This window comes from Zootermopsis nevadensis, unplaced genomic scaffold (assembly GCF_977971745.1).
Source record: "Zootermopsis nevadensis isolate Lab colony 2312 unplaced genomic scaffold, Znev_1.0 Znev_ptg000003l, whole genome shotgun sequence".
NCBI classification, from domain to species: domain Eukaryota; kingdom Metazoa; phylum Arthropoda; class Insecta; order Blattodea; family Termopsidae; genus Zootermopsis; species Zootermopsis nevadensis.
The window spans coordinates 9,426,838-9,444,831 of NW_028259135.1; the positions used below are offsets into that span (position 1 = coordinate 9,426,838).

General features: G+C 39.2%; 1 protein-coding gene across 6 annotated transcripts in view; it reads left to right on the plus strand.

Annotated features, from left to right (window-relative positions):
• sand (potassium two pore domain channel sandman) overlaps positions 1-17,994 on the plus strand; it is a 90,823-nt gene that overhangs the window by 4,759 nt on the left and 68,070 nt on the right. For all 6 annotated transcript variants that reach the window (XM_087342407.1, XM_087342408.1, XM_087342405.1 and 3 more), the window contains one exon: positions 9,937-10,005. The gene's annotated coding sequence lies outside the window, so the exon portion shown is untranslated. The remainder of the gene's footprint in view (positions 1-9,936; positions 10,006-17,994) is intronic.

Consider the following 17,994-nt stretch of genomic DNA (forward strand, 5'->3'; position numbering starts at 1 on the left):
TTGCGTCGTCTCTTTGTGACACGTGTAACTGTTCTCTGTAATATTTACATTGTAATGAATAGTGGCTTCTTTCCTACCAACAGATTATTCAGAGCAGGGTCCACTGGCGACGTTTCGTGGTCGCAATAACGGACCTTATGTTTCCATAAAGGGCCTTTTTGTCACTTCGCCCCTCTTAGGTCCAAACGCCCTCGACCTGTGTCCTTCCCTTAACGTTAGAGACCAAGTTTCACACCCATACAAAACAACAGGCCAAATTATATTTCTGTTTCATTAGACACGTGTGAAGTTTATGTATGAGCTCGGGAATTGAGTAGCCTCGGATTGGTTTACGCTGAAGCATACTGGATGGGCGACTTGTGAAATTCTCTGCGGAGCGTTTATTGGAAGTTGCAGACTTTCAGCGCTTCTGGCCTTGCAGATTTCTTCCTCTACAGCATCCTGAAATTTTACGTGTTTTTATTTACACATTTTTTTACTGTCTTTCTAGTTCCTTATGTTTCATATTTATTGTATCTGTGGTCACTAATTTCTATCTTTGGCCCGTTCTGAAACGTAAATCATTCTTAAAACGTTGATGTTTATATTCTGATTCACTTCAATCCTGATGATGGAGGCAGTAATTTCATCCGAAACGTTGGTATCTACCTACATGTTCACATATCCTTGTGGCTCTGAGGAAAACGTTCCAGGTTCTCATGGCGTCTGTTTTGTACGTTGAACTGGTACAAGTTTATCGACGTTTCGAAGGTGCTGCACCCATTGTCAGGTCGACGAGTCGTTCACACTTATAGCAATCTTCCAAGCGTGCCGAAATTTGTCATGAGAGAGTAGGATAAGTTTTGTTATTCTTTCTTGGCATAAAAATGTTCTAACTGTTTCGATTTTAATATTTTGGGTTAAAAGAACAGACGCATTTTCAGTTGTGAACGCGTGTGTGTGAAAGCTTGGTTTTCGTGCGACAAAGGGCCCAGCGGGGGAACGGCTTTGCTGTGACAGTGCGTCTGTAAGACGCAGCCCCACAAATGAAAGGAGACTTGTGTGATTGGTTGTCAGTCCTGTGTGCTGCTAGAACAGTGGTACCAACGTAACGTTCTCACTGGCACAGACGCCTCAGACTTCTTTGTCTTGGGAGCGGTTTATTTCTTTTTTTAGGGGGAAAAGTCTTTGACTTGAATTCAAAGCGGCGTCATAAATCGCAGGAAATATCAGGTAAAGTGGGAACGTAAATGTTCCAGAATGTTCCTGAAAGGAGGAATGATAGAAAAGCAAAGAAGGGAACAGAGTCGTTTACATTTCAGGAAGAAACAGCGAGAAAATTCGAATTTTGAGAGTGGGTGAGAGACCTGGAGGATTATGGGATGGAGTAAACGAGAAAAACATGTTAAAGAGAAAATTATCGGGAGCTGGAAGTGGGAAATGACATTTGACGAACAGAGGAAAACTGTGGAAAGTAAGGGCAGAACATGGAAACGAATAACTTCATAAGTTATACTTGCCGTATAACATGGGTGACGTAATGGAAACAAGACATGCAGTCAGAATTTCGGCTGTGAGGAATCTTTATCATTTATTTCTAGTTTAACTTTAATTTTTCAGTAGCTCAGACAATAAAGCGTCGAGTTAGAGGATAATAGTGAATAATGAATTGGAAGGGATGCGGAAGGAAGCGGCAGTGGTCTAATTTCAGATACTGTGCCAGTATTTGTGTGGAGGGACTGAGGTAAACCATTAAAATTCAGGATGTCACACATGTCGTATATACTGTGCTTTATGTTACAGTAATTTTTAAAGCACATGCTAACGTAGCCAGTCGTACATAAATATGCCTACGAATTAGTACGTCTAAAGAGTTTTGGTGGAGCTGTGTAATTAGTTTCTTGAACACCCTGTGTGTCCCTGGTTTCTGTAAGAATAATAGCCATTCTTGTGTCGCATTGGAGAACTGTGAAGTCATGAATGGATTGAACTTAATATCTTTTTGAGAAGATTTAAGGGAAAGGGCTATAAATTGCGTGCTACATCGCATCAGAGGGAGGACAGAGCTGGAAGCTTATAACTCGATGCGTAAGACCAATATAAATCGAGCGTCTTATATGTGCAAGAAGGGTAGGGGATGATAATACCCTCAACCATAGGTTAAATAACCAAGAGCGCTACAAATCCTTTGAAGCAAGCTGTTCCTAAAGATATACGAATTTTTAACAAATACATTCATTATTCAGTGAAAATCTTATTTCATTTTGGGTTTCCTTTTAACACCTTTCGACAAATTGCGAACGGTTTGGAGCCCGAAGCCCACCTAAACTTTTGTAAAATATTCATTCCGTACCGCGAATGAGACACGACACTTCACCATTACAAAAATCAAGTGATTAATGATGATTAAGGAAATAATTGCTGTTTAATCTGAGAATCATACGAGACACATAAATACGACATGCAGAATTACTGATGATTAAATCAGGTGGTAAATATAATTAACGCCGAGGTTTAAAGGGCTGTTTAAATTTATCGAGGGAGGGGGGACAGAAGAACTAGGAGAGACGCCTTCTTCAGTACCATTTCATCCGTCACGAATCTCGCTAGAACTGAACAACGTCGTCTTGACTCTTTGAATCTGGAGAGAGAGAGAGAGAGAGAGAGAGAGAGAGAGAATAGAAGCAAAGATAAAAATATGGGGGAGAAGTGAGAGACACTTCATTTCTGGGGAGAGAATATCATTGTTAGGAGGTTCCCAGGCAATGCCCGTTCGCCCTTCTTTTGTAAGTTGTGGAAGCTTGGATCACAGAGAGAAATTTTGACCTTCGTATTTATGAATGTTGAAATGATAATTCGGAAAGTTAAGTCCTTTAGTTGTTCCGCAGCAAATGACTATTTTTGCTTGTAAAATTAATATTTAAAAACTCAGTCCGTACCGCGAAGAAAACACAACCCTTCACCATTACAAAGATCAACTGGTTAACGCTGTTTAAGGAAATAATCGCTGTTTATTCTGAGAATCATGGTTCGTCTGAATAATATTTAAAAACTCAGTCCGTACCGCGAAGAAAACACAACCCTTCACCATTACAAAGATCAACTGGTTAACGCTGTTTAAGAAAATATATATTTATCTAGTAATTAATTAACCCCTTGAAGCCGAATTTCGTCTGAATAATATTTAAGAATCCAGTCCGTACCGCGAAGAAAACACGACACTTCACCATTACAAAAATTAACTGTTTAGCGCTGTTTAGGGAAATGATCACTGTGAGTAAAATACAGAATTCTTTTTTGTTAAACAGGTGGCATGTATACTCACCACGGAGCTATAAAACATTACAGATATGGAACTGTTTAGCTTAACTGAGATATTTTGTTGGTTACATGAGTTTCCCAGCAGCGACGTCTTGTATTAATGAAGCACTGGTCGAATCTGAACGCCAAGCCGACCGCGTTCAGTTTCTCTCTCTCTCTCTTACCACTCTGCCATTTACGATTTGGTCTGAGTTCAAGCTTTCCGTTAAGTCTCTAATATTGATTTTTCTTTCTTGCCTGTTTCGGTGTTTCATCGCAGCTGACAAAGATTGATGCGTGCGCTTTCTTCTAGTTAAATTGTATAGGATTTTAAACCTGAATAAAACTTGTAGCTGGCTTATACGTTCAGTTGCTTTATCCGTATGTTCTTAGACATGTAATTCCCTTCAGTTACGAAATTGAAAAGGCCAACTTTTTTTTAGATCCGAAGGGCTTTCTCGTCTATGTTCTGTGATATGAAAATTCTATTAAAAGACAGCGATCTGTAAAGAACTGTGTGGACTAAGTACAATATACTGATTTATGGCCAGTAACGCACGAATATATGGGTTGTGACTTAACCACAAATCATATATTTTGTGTCAGTAAAGGTCCATTTTATTTGATGTGGCGTCCTGACCAAATAACTGAGTTGGTTCGATGCCATTTTTTTCTTGCTTTCAGTCTGTAAGTTCGTTTTGTTGACACGATACACAAGACCATGTTTTATTTCTTGGTTCAATCAGCAACTGTGCCACTTCACACTGAGGAATGAACTCCTGTTACTGTCAGACAGGAAAGTGGGTAGGACACGGAGTTGGTTTGGGCGTGGTGATCAAGAACGTCAAGGATTAAAAACTGCCTTTTCAGACATATTGTTGGTGCGTACGTTCTATTTTTATGTGAGTGCGAATCTGGTTACGTACTGTGAACACCTATATGAGGGTCAGATCATTCTAAGATAATTTCTGTACACAAGATATTCATGGCGCTAGTATTTTGTCAGTCCTTGACGATTAAATATGTAGCTTTAAGTTTACCCTCTGTTTTATATGGGCGAAAATCTGGGTCTCCTACCCTAACATGTTTGATGGCAGGGTGCTTATTACGATGTTTGCTTGTAAGAGTGAAGAAATGTCACAATTTGAACTCTGTACCGGGTGTGATTAAAATGACGAGATTAAGAACAGTGGGATGGGAGTGGCATGCAGCACGCATCGGATAGAAACGAAATTTATCCGGAATTTTAATCAGAAAAAGTTACAGTGGAACCACGGTTCCGGAGAATTAGACGTAAATACGTCTTTACGGAAAGGAAGTTTATATATTGGCTTTATTCTAAATATTTCCTTTATACATGCTTTACAATTGCGTAAAGTTTGATTAAGACTTTGCTTATTCAACTTGAATTAGTTACGCTTAAGATGGGTCTGTGGTAGCTGAATGTAATGTAATGTATTTTAATGTAATATAATGAAATGTAATGTAACGTTTCCTAGGTAACAACAATGCCGAGTAAACACGACGTTCCCTAGGTACACTTGTTACACTTTTTCGTTTCCCTTCCTTATAGACGTATTTACGTCAAAAAATGCAAGTGGAATTTTGGCGAAGAATCTAAATTGATCTTAATGAACTGTGATTGGATTGAACTAGTTCAGAAGTTCAATGTCATGGACATGGTATTGAACCTTCGGGTTCAATAATACGCGGAACATTTATTTATCAGCACAGGAAGCTTTGGTTTTTCACGAAGGACTCAGCTTCATTAATTTCTTTGCTATTCCTCTATTTTTGCAGATGTTAGGCTGTAGGATGAAGTGTTTCGTCCCACTCGTAGTAGGCTTGTCAAATTTATGTATTCATCTGTTTTATTTGCATTACTGTCGTAATCAAGAGGCAGACGTGGCTTTTTTTCTCGTTAGAAGCCTGTCCCCTTTTGGTTTACTCTTCCGGTAAACTGACATGCATATAAATATTTTACCATACTAAAGACACTTGCTACTTTGCTGTGACGTTGATGAATTTTGGCTTTCACACAGCAGAAGTAAACAAGCACTTTTAGTTTTGATAATACTGCGCTTTGGTAGTTGGTTATCTTTTATATTCTGTGTCTGTGCCATTTCCGACTTTCTAATGATTTATTATTTGCTTGAAAACTTGTCAATTAGGAAATTTCGGTTTTAGGATTCCGAAGGGACGAATTTATTTTTTTACAAAATGTATTAACCCGTTAAGGCTGAAGCTGTCTCAGAGAATCTCATATGTTAAGTTGAAATTCATTCGCTTAAAACTCAGAACGGATATACAGATTTGAACCAAACTTGGCATGCTTATTTCTTGAAGCCAGAAAGGGATTAGCTCGGAAACTAAGTACGATAGAATAATTGCGCATGGATCAAAGTTCTTTGTTTCGAAGAGGAGGTTATGTAAGAAAAACTTCATAACACTGAAATCTGTCTTCGGTTCGACTCCTGACGAAGTTTTACTGTGCTTCAGAACTAAGCACAAGAAGACAACGGCCCCAAGGCAAAATTTGTACCTTTCAGAGAGGTAACTAAGGTTATAAACTTTCCCGGCTAAGAGTCTCTGTGAAGATTTTGGGTTTAGGGGACTTTTTTATACAATATTCAAAGATACATCACCATTGGATGGGCAACTTGACGCATGCGAACCCACGACGAGAGCCCTGACGATAGGCGTCGCGACGCCGACATATGACGCCGAAACGGACGCCGTGTCGTCACTCGGCCACTAGAGGCCATTTTTACACGAGGCGAGCCTCGGGATGCCATTTGAAACGACGCTAGAAATCGGACAAATTTCGTCTCCACCTCGTTCTTCGCGACGACGTCAGGAGAGGACATTCCATTGTTTACACTTCGCCGTGGAAGCCTCGTATCCCGCGTTCTACAATTTTTTTTAATGTTTTGCGACTTCTCTCATTGATTTTGTGGTCCAGATCTGGGGTGTGCAGCTGTGTACTGCCTTGACGATAGTTGAAATTTCAACGAAACATGTAGCCGAGAATCTGTTTTTTACTTTGTAGTGCAGTTCTTGACGTAGCGTTACTAGTATTTTGGGACCGAGATTATTAGGAGAATGTAAGCTGGTGTGGAGTGGTAGGTTTTCTCAGCGTTACGTATCCAGAGACGTCAGAGAAAGATGATTTTATTTTTCTTGTTTTCTTGATTTTCGTCAATTTGTCTTTTCCTATTTTCCGTCTCTCCTCTTTCTTGACGCTTCTGTCTTACCCTTATGTTAGTTTTTACCCATCTCCTTTTGCTTTTATCCTATTTCGAGTGTCAGTTTACATTTTACTTCATCATCGTTTTTATGTTTTTTCCTCCTCATTCTCCTGCTTTCTCGTAGTTCTATCCTTGTGACTATATTTACAAATTTATTCTCATTTCCTCCTTCGTCTTCCTCTGCGTTTTGATGTTTCTCCTATTCTACTCAAACTCTTCCTCACATCTTCCATTTTCATGTACCCTATGTTCCTCTTTCTTATCTTTATCCTCCCTCCTCTTGCCTGTCTTTGATCTCCTCTTATTCTGCTCCTTTATCTCGTTTGTGTCCTGGCCCACAGGGCGAAGTGTTCAGAAGTCTACTTGCGTCTCGTTTCGTTTGTTACCGTGACGTTATGAGGACGTATAGAGGGCGTGGAGGAGTGTACACAGCGACCATAAGAGAAAGAGAAACGGGAGAGAGAAATAATTAATGAAAAAGAGAGAAATAATTAAGTTTTAATTCCCCTGTTCTCTTTAGATATTTCTTTTAGCCTTGTTTTTGTAGGGTTTTAAGCTGCACAGGGACTGAGGATTTGTAACGCAACAGAATCTGTTTCGCTCCTTGTATTTAAGACGAGGCCAGAGCGAAATATGCAGGAGTCAAGCTGTCAGTGAAATTAATGTGACTTCTATTTATAAAGAAGCGTCTTCAGGCCGAGCTGCCATTCTTCAATGGTATTACCAGTCCCAATTTTTATGCCATTAATGTTGAAATTCCTGTTAGCTCAGGGGATTTACTTGGATCGCAACAACGTGTCGGAATGGTTGTGCTTTATAAATTCATAGTTCACACATTTATCCCTTTAAAGCTCAGTGGTAAGTATATTTACCACTTGCTTTAATGTCAGCGAATATACATTTTCTCCACAGAGTGTATTTATGTGTTTTAATAATAAACATCGTTAACCAGTTGATTTTTGTAATGGTGAAGTGTTTTCTTCGCGGTACGGACTGAATTTATAAAAAATATAAATAATAATATAAGGGCGGGTTAACTGCTAAATTTCCAACGGTAATATCCAATTTTGGCACTGGATTCGAACCCTGTACGTTTCAGTAGATAACAGCAGGCTGGTTTTTTTTAAAAAAATATATATATTTCACGTTCATCCCTGTATTTCTCCATTCCGACGCTGGAGCCATCTTCCGGCACTTGTTACCGCGTTGTGTGCTGACCGATTGCTTGTAATTTGTTACAGTCTCAGAAAACATACAATTTCCTACTTGTTACTCCGGTATTTTTTCCTTTTACGCGTCCGTGTTGAAGAGGGAAATTATTTAAATTTATTTTTTTCGCTCATTTCGTGCTTCCCTTGATTTGTTGCTTCTGCTGCAACAGCCCTGTCAGTGCTAACTGCTCTTTGATAAGTTAACAGGCCGTTTTGCAGCGCGAACATGCCACAGTGCCAAATCACTCATTAATTTATAATTGCCGATGTCTAGAATTGTTCTAACAGTAGCATTCTGGTCTGTTTCGGCTCTGCCCTTCCTAGGGATGGCTGCTTAACTAGGTCAGCAATTAACCCAGTAACTCTTTAAATATTTGATAACTAACCCCCACCCTCTTCCTCTAAGTTACATTTCTTAACGACCGCGTCAGTCACCCGAACCTTCTGTTTTATTCAGGCATCCTGCCACATCATCCGCCTTACTTCCAAATATTCTCCTCAGTCAATGTTTTTGAAAACAGTGACTGAGACACCAAGTTTCACACCCGTACAAAAAAAAAAGCTGTAAAATTTTAGTTGTGTGTTAATTAATTCTTCACTTTAAACAGAGCGTGAAGAGAGGAATTTATTATCCATCTGTCCTGTAGTTTTGAGATATTTTCAGTACGAATTAATTTTTCTTTCGTGTTACCAACATTGTTTTTTTTAGCAGTATGAAAAAAAAACAGGTTCGAAGACGTGAACGTATATTTTGAAGTCTAAGAATATATTTGATTCCTGAACTTGGTGGTGAAATAAGGGCCGGATTTCCATGACGAATCAATGCACTTCAGATGATCTGAATTGTTGTGCAACGGTTAAATTTGCCTTCGGACACGGCTCGAGTTTTCTCTTCGATCGTGCGAATGTTTCCCACGTGTCAAGGTGGGCAGCGTTAGCTCAGGGCCGCAGTGACCACCGGCCTTTGAAAATGAAATCCCGCAGAGAAATCTGAATTCGAGAGCAATTGTTATTCCGAAGAGCCTTCGGCAATGAGCAGGACCTGGGTTAAACGATAATTTTAAGTGATAGGCCGTTTGCCAAGGAAAATGGCAATCACTTGCTGGGTGAGTACTTAGGGCGAGACTTAAGGGATGATTTATTGATGGGTTTTGCACCCCTAGGCACATCAGACACTGTGTTCCAATAGAATACTCCCTCTACTTTCTAGCACCTCCACCCCCCTGTTCCCTCAACAGCTTCGCCCCCAAACTTCTACCCATTAACGGCTTAGAATTAAGACCATTTTGTTTCAAATTGTCTCCGCTTGCATTTGCGTGTAGAAGCCGTTACGATATTAGGCTATAAATGCGTTGAAAACTTTGTCATTATCTAAAATGTGGGGAGGACACTTGATCTAATAACAGGGCAAGTAAGATTTATGGGAAAAATTACAGCCTAATAGAGAAGTTTGCGTGGTGTTAATAGAGCATTATGTTGGTTTTTCGGAGGAATAAGGATGTCGTAATTTAACAATCTCTGTCGGCTTTAGACTTTAATCGTGGTTAAGAGGATCTGCTGACTTTTGTCTTTAATTTTCGAACACATAGGCTTACGTGCAATTGTTCATATAGCTTTCAGTTTTGCCTAATATGCACTTTTTATGGTCTTAAATTAACAGTGAATAGACAATAAGAAAACGGAAGTGGAGAAGAAAGAACTGTTTCACGGTTTTCCTCAGGCAAATGTGGGGATAGCATCTTAAATATGAGTACCAGAACTTCGTTCCAATCGGTATCGGTCAATGTTTTTTAACTGAGCTACTGACAGTGTGGTTAAATGAACAATACATGTTGAACTAAAATAAATGTGGCTTCCAAGTAGGTGAGCCTACTCTGAAATGAAATTGTAGGTTAACGATTGAGATAAATAAGTTTCAGAAAAAATAAATGTGAGGATCTCTCTTTTTCTAGCTTGCCTGATGCCCATTTGAATTCCGTGTAATGAATTAACACTTCCCACTGAACAGTATTCTTCTGTCGTCTGTGAATTGTGCTGAGGTCTGTTCCGACTGGAGAACTGGAGAACGTTGCGCGCTAACCCACGATTTTCGCCGTGAGAACCTGAAAGCTGACAAACTGTTGTTAAAATCTGTTCACAATTAATGAGCTGTTTCATAACACATTTATAATTGCGATTTCTTAATGTTCATGTTACAGGTGATGACTTTATCGTCCGATGATTCATGAGCGCTCTTCACCGGATGATGAATTTCACACATCAGTCAGGTAGGACAACTGAATTTGTCTCATGGGTTTTCATTTTCATCTATTGCTAATGGAAATCTTATAAAGGATGTTTAGAAATAGTACTCTTTTGTGTAATGCGTGTCTTCGAACTTGTTTATTTGCTTCCTTATTAATTGATGTATGAGCCGGGATAGCTCAGTCAGTATAGTGTCTAGCTACGGGCTGGACGACCGGGGTTCGATCCCCGACGAGGGCAGAGGATTTTTCCTCTAGCCTCTGCGTCCAGACCGGCTCTGGGGCCCACCCAGCCTCCTCTACAATGGGTACCGGGGGTCCTTTCCCGGGGGTAAAGCCGGCCGGGGCGTGATGCTGACCACTCACCCCCATCTAGTGCCGAGGTCAAGGAAGAGAGGAGCTATACCTCCTCTCACCCCAAACGCCTACATGGCGTATAGTGGGACAAACTTTACTTTTTATTAATTGATGTATGTATTTATATGAATTTGCTATATTATTTTACCCTATATGACGTAATATTTAAACTCTGGATATATACAGACCTATGTACGTTCAGAATAATTTTTATTATAATTATTTCCAATGCAGATCATTCACTTCTGAACTATACAATCAAGTACTATTGAAATAGGTTGTGACTGTATATTCTTGACTACTAGAAAGGAAAACAAATAGACACCAATTAACAGTTTTGTTATGCGGGGTTACAAATACATTGTTACAAAGCTGTTGGCGTAATGTAGGAATCAGACGTGATTTTCCTTGAATTTCGTCAAATATTGAACTGAGAGTTCGAGTTCAGCCATGTTCATTCTTATCGTCCTTATGACTCTCAGATAATTAAGAGCCAATTCTGTTGACAGCTGTTCATCCCTCTAATCGTCATCATCCACCTGTCATGCTCATGTGTACTCTACTCGCATTTTCCCGAAAGCTCTGACCTTCTGTTGTTCGAGTTTTGACCTTAAACTACAATTAACGCTTTGAAGCAGGAAGTTTGTGTGAATTATATTAAGAACTCAGTCCGTACCGCGAAGAAAACACAACTCTTTACCATTACAAATATCAACTGGTTGACGCTGTTTACAGTGAGAATCATAGTTCGTCTGAATAATATTAAGAACTTAGTCCGTGCCGCGAAGAAAATACCGCACTTCATCGTTACAAAGGTCAACTGGTTGACGCTGTTTAAGGAAATAATCGATGTTTATACCGAGAATCATACGAATCACTTGATTACACTGCGTGGGAGAAATTCTGCAGATTTACTGAATGTTAAAGCAGGTGGTAGGTATACAAGCCGCCGAACAAGAACGTAACCCCCCGCGGTTGGCAAGGGCCTCTGACTATAGTTCACAAGCTCTGGAAGATGGAATATTTTATTTTGTGCACGACAGGCTACTTGTTAGAGTCTGCCAGAAGAAAATTATTATTATTTTTTTACTTTTTTTTTCTTGGTTGGCGTATATTCTTACGTAACGAAGAATTTGCTGTTACCGCGGTTTGGCTCGGCGCCACACCAAATTCTACGTCCAGTACGAGTTAGCAAGAAACTAAAGACTGCATTGTACGGCTGGAAGGCAAGTCCAGCAGACGATAACTCCACACTTGACCTAATTATTGACGAAATGGCGTTGGAATACTTTATTACAAACCGAAATGATTCCCTCTTTCAACAGTTAATAGCGTATATCGATGTTCACGTTTTGAAATTTCACATTCTCATGGCGGCTAATGTGAAGATGGCTGTCTTCTGGGTTGTTGGTAGAAGTTTACCGACGTTTTTATAGAGATGCTAATCGATTTGATGAGGGAGGCAGCAAGTACCTGTGAAACGTCGGGAATTTACTACCACGTCCACGTCCCAGAAGTCAACCGCGTATCTAACTATAGCGGCACAGTCGCCAAATGTCCTCACTGCACACAAGTAGCGAGCCATCTGTAAAGGATCTATTGCCGAGATCTGCATTATGTCAGAAAACAAGGAGAGAAGTTGTTCTTTGTTTTCCCCGGAATGAAATGTATCAAAACAGTCGCGAATGGTTTCTTTCTTCCTGTGTGTGACTGACACAAAGGGAGCTTCCTGTTGTTTCAACACTGGACTGCATCTAAATTCAGTTCTTGAAGCCCAGTTCCTGCCAAGTGATCCTCATTTATGTGTGATAGAATGCAGAGGCCCTTGTCATCAGCTCAGTTCGAGGGACCAGCACGTGCTATTTTTTCCTGCTCGAGATATATCGAGTTACCTGATGTTTCTTGCTAGAAAGACGAAAGTTTTTTTAAATATATAGATGAGAGCTGCGGTAAAGTGCCCATTTATTTAAAAATAACATTAAAATGGGATCTGGCAGAATGTATCTGGATTTACGTTTTATCTCTGAAGGAGCTAATGAACTTTCGCGTGTGACGACAATAACTGTCAAGAAGAGCACGCGAAAAAATGGCGTAGGACGCCGTGGTTTTGCGGTCAGCAATGCAAACAGCGAGGCAGAAAATCCTTAAACATCGTTACCGTGGCAACTGTTGTAGTATTTTATGCGTTAACACACACGCGGTCATAAATATTATCCTAGTATGAGAAAATTATTAACCACTTGTACAATTGCTTATTTAACGATGCTGTTAATAGATCGGAGTATATAATATCGAATCACAAGATTATAAGTGAACAGTATACTCAAAGGGTTTGACCCTTGCCTAATTTAAGGTAACATTCTGAAATTTGTATGGAGGGACAGAGAAGCCATGATGATCTGAGACCCGAAGGGTGAGAATCTTAGTTCGTCTGATTAATATTTAAAAACTCAGTCCGTACCGCGAAGAAAACACAACTCTTCACCATTACATAGATCAACTGGTTAACGCTGATTAAATAAATAAACGCTGTTTATAGTGAGGATTCAATAAACCAATAAGAACAAACTTGAGGGTTACTGATTATTGAAACAAGTGGTAAATATAGATACCATTGGGCTTTAAATGGATAACAGTTGTCACTGTCTGCTAAGATATTGCTAAACGAGGTATGAATTTACTATATTAAAATGGCGGTCGGTTGGATTTCTGAAGCGAGAAAACCCCCGAATAAGAGAGTTCTGACATTTTATAAGCTTTCACGACTCTGAACACTGTACCGTATCTTCGTATTTTAACGAAAAACGTGGGATTTTTCTGATAATCTGACAAATGTTCACTTATACGGACTTTTATTTAGAAGTTTCATATATATCTCTTTTTTTTTCTAATACATCTCAAAGAACTTATTTCCACCTACTAGATGGAATGTAGTGAAAAGTGGAAAAAGGAAAAATATGATACATTATTAAAGAAAGCGCCGCCTAACATTAACGTATTCAGAGAAATATAACATTTGAATAAGAATTGAATGACATCGGAAAGATTGCCTCCAGGCGAGAAGAAAGATGTTTTCTGCAAATATAGCCTTTCTGTTGACAGAGAGTGATAGAATGTCAGCGCTTTGGTTTTTATATTTAGCATTGTACATGCGCAGGTAAATATCACAGAGCTGTCTATATGCGTAAATGTGATTCAAGGAATAATAAAAGTTATTTCTTGGAAAGGAGAAATGACAAATGACGTTCTTCGTTGGCGTGGAAACTTGTTTCAGGCACGTGAATTCCTATATCCAGGCTACATTTTATCCTAATGGTTGCCCCTTTACCGTTTCATTTTCCGGGTCATATTATCTGGAGGATCATAATTTAAATTATTCTTTTTTTCTTAAAGGGGTAAAATATTTCAGTACCCCCAGCCAGGACTGTAATAGCTTCAAACGCTGACTGCGTTGTCACAAACCTCTGAATGTCGATGGAAATCTATCGTCCTGACTACATTTTGTCTGCTAAGATCAGAGTCTGGTGAAAGTTTACCGACGTTTCAGAGATGCTTGCTGCCTCCGTCATCAAGATTTTTACTTACAATGAATCACTATTCAAGAGACTATTTTACATTTTCTCTAAAATTTATTTAATACACCTATTGACAATGGATTTTGCAACCTGCAGTTAAATTAAAGATTTAAGTTTCTTGTCTACTTTTCTGCTGAATAGTTACTTAACGCGAATATCTCATTGGCCCTTTTAAACCCAGTGGTAACTATGTGCATCATCTGCTTTAACAATCAGTAATTAAGTCTGAATGTTGACCGGAGACTGTATTTATGTGTTTCGTATGATTCTGAGAATAAACAGTGATTTTTTGTTTTGTTGTCAGCATTAACCGACTGATCGTGGTCATGGAGACGCGTTGTGTTTTAATTTCTGATGCGAACCGAATGTTTACGTGTTATTTAGACGAGTATCGTGTTTTATGTCAAAAATGAAATCTGTAGTGCTATTAACTTTGGAACATTACGTTAGGATCTTTATAAAATGGGCGTCATGACAAAATGGCGAAGTACAAATTTTGAAGACTTAATGCATGTCAACATTTGTTGCAGCGTGTTAACGAAAGCCACAAGACTTTACGAAATTCTCTGCAATATGAGCGATGCTTACACGATACAGGGATGCAATTATTTGTGATGTTAAACGTTTAAGATGTGCTGAGTGCGGGAGTCCGTATTTGTTAAATAATACTCTGTTTATCTGAAGCAAGTTATATTTTTAAAATCGGAAACTTTGCCAACATCTTCACTGATTTTTAGAAAGTCGAAAAACAGCTGAAAGTAGTTTAAATATCGCATTCAAAATAAACTAGACTCTAGGTTAGTGTTAAAGGAAAAAATTTGGGAGTAGAAGTGTCTCCTAAGCAACAGACATCATAGGACGCTGCACTGCCTTTGATACCCTCTCGCAGAGAGGAAATAAACTTTCGCAGCGTCTTTCATGCCTCTCTGTGGACGTACGCAAGACTTCGATGGTCCTTTTGAAACTCTTTCAACCGCTCTAAAAACACAGGTCACCAAAACATCGCATATCAGGAAGGGAGGGACATGTTTTATGTATTACCGCATGCTTCGTCTATGAAAATACTGAAGGGATTTCGACGAAATTTGTTCTTCTCTGGTTGTGGTTATACTCTGTTCGGGAGGAAGCAAATCGAAATTTCCCTAAATAATTTTCTAAGCGCTTGAATTGTTTTAAAGATAGTGTTCTGGTGTGCACCGTGTGGAAATAAATAGACCGGAAGTGAACATTTTCCGACAGTTCTCACGTGCCTGCATTAGGTCAGATGAAACACAGAAATTAGCTTGTATGTTATTATAATAATAATAATAATAATAACATAGTATATATAGTCATGCCTCACAATAAAACTATATAATACATGTAACACGTATAAACAAAATGTATTTCGGAAATAGCTGATGCACTATGTACCCTAGGAACAAGGTTTCTCTCGGGTACATGGAAGTAAATACCATATAAAGTGGCGAATACATGGAATAATAATATTAATATTAATAGTAAAGGCCTTGTAGTATGCTATTTAAACATATCGTTCTTGATGTAAAATGTAGGATGCAATTAAGTTCTACAACATTTAACACAAAATTTTTCGTAATAGGAATATTACAAGGGCGAATTGCCCATGTATCGCGTGAGATAAGTTTCTATGTGGGTGACGCCTAAGGACCTGGCTGTGTTAGTCGTTGCGTTAAGAACTCTGTTGCAACTTACGTAAACTTTTTCCGACGATTTGACAAAAAACGCTGGGGTAAATGATAACTTAGAAGAGATACCGTCTCCTTCCTGACATCTGTCGGCAGATAAGAAGAAAACAGTTTTTTTTCGTTTTCAAGTAAGAAAAGAATCCGAAAGAGATCGAAGTTTACGAGGAAATTGCCAATTTGTGAGTTTCGTCTTACATGGCACTCACTTCAAAAGTTCATTTCTTTTAGGCGTTCGTTACGCTCTAGCGTGAGCGCAGAACTATTTATGGCCCCGTCCATGTCTGTCTGTCTGTCTGTCGCATTTCTTCTAGCAGAATGTAATCCGGTTGGCGACGGGCTGGTTGTTATGCAGCAATGCTAATAATTGTTATTGTTAATAATATTGTTACTGCTATTCATCATCCTTGCTGTCCCCAGGTTGGACACCATTTTCCTTTTATCATCTCTGGTTTGATCATCCACGTCTCAAGGATCGGGACCGTCTCCCAGAGGGGCTTCGTTATCCACGGTGACTACGCCACACCTACTGACCCCACGCCTAATCCCAACAAATATTTTATTTAAACCCTGGGGTTTTACCGCCCATGCCCAGGGGCTTAACCCCACGGGCCATCTCTCCTCTGATTTGGTTTGACGCAGAAAGCTGAACTTTAGACCTTACCGTCTTCCAATTTTACCCAACTCAAATCTTCGAAATCTGTTTCTCTTGGATCCGTTTTAATATTATCCGACTTAAAATTGGCGTCTTCTCACTTTTTTAAATCTTAATAATCCTGTGCACGGTTCGTATTTATAACAGCTCATCTTACTGTACTTAACCTCTTAGAACACAGGGGTAACTATGTGTCACATTCTTCAACATTCAGTAACACTTCATTTTCCGCATTTTATGAGTTTCGTGTATGATCCTCGCTGTAAACAGCGATCATTTCCTTAAACAGCGTCAACAAGTTGAGGTTTGTAATGGTGAAGAGTTGTGTTTCCTTTGCGGTACGGACTGACTTTGTATGTATGATTTAGTTAAACTTGCGTCTTCAGAATTGTCTGGGTAGTCATTTCTTGCATTTGGTGTATGTAATCTGTTGCTCTAAATTTTAGCTTTTTACACTTTTCACGAAACATGAAAATTACGGATATGCACGAAAGCGTTTTGTTCCTTTTTTTGCCTGTATTATCATATCAGCCTGAGCATGTAGCGTGTCTTTATCACATTATCTTAACCGACTCACATTTTTCTGAACTTCAAAAATCCCTTCAGACTCCTAAGCCTTTCCCCTTGTTTCTGAGAGCGAAACATGGAAATTGATAGGACTTGTATTATAATTATAGATTTTACGATTAGAACACTGAAATTTTTATAAATTTGGTGTTATGAAAGCAACATTTAACAAATCTGCGAGATGTTTTATATATGAAATTACTGTTTTCAAAGGCTAAATATCACTTCTCCGTGTTATTAGCCACTTATCAGAATGACCGTGATTGAGCGAACATTTACTTCTTATCGGAACGGCGTGACTTTATTATCCACTAACACGGCTTTCTCACGTCCAAGTTCACGCAACGTACAGAAGCGACACGGCAGAACGTTCGAAGAGTGGCCAATGATTTTCTCTGGTTGATCCACATGCGCGCCTTTACGGGAATCAGCTAGATGTGACGTCTACCAAACACGCGTTGAAATTTGAGGTTCTCAGGGCGACGAGTGTGGTGATGGCTGTCTTCTGTGATGTTGCGCCATGTAATTTGGTAGAAATCGACCGACGTTTCATTGGCTTGACGATGGAGGCCGTAAGTGTCTCTGAAACGTCTGTAAATTTCTACCAAATTATACGTCGCAACGTCCCAAAAGACGGCCATCACTACCCTCGTCGTCATGAGAACCTAAAATATCATCTTGTTTCCGAGAGGTTTCAAAAATATGGTTCTTTCAATAACATCTTTATCTTTTTCGGCGTTTCGAAAGCTAATGTCCAGAAAGTTAATTATTTTGTTAATATTACATCGTCACAAACCTTTAGAATTGTGTTTATTTTGTATTGGGTATACCTGGCACAGATTTTATAATTAAATAGCGAAGATTTTTATGGGAATTATACATCCCCCTAAAAACATAATTTTTCAACATTGTTGGCCCGTATCTGGCTTATCACATACTCTGGGCTGCCATGTTCGACCGGAAACACGCATTATTTTCCATGAACATTAAATTGGGAAGCAAATATCCCACTTTGACACTTCCATGGTATTTACGTGAAAATAAATATTTCTGGCGTGGACAGCGTCGGAATCAGATATGAGAAACAAGTTCGATCTCTTGCATGACAGAAGAGATATAAATAAGATAGGGCCACAAAATGTTCTCTTCAGAAGTA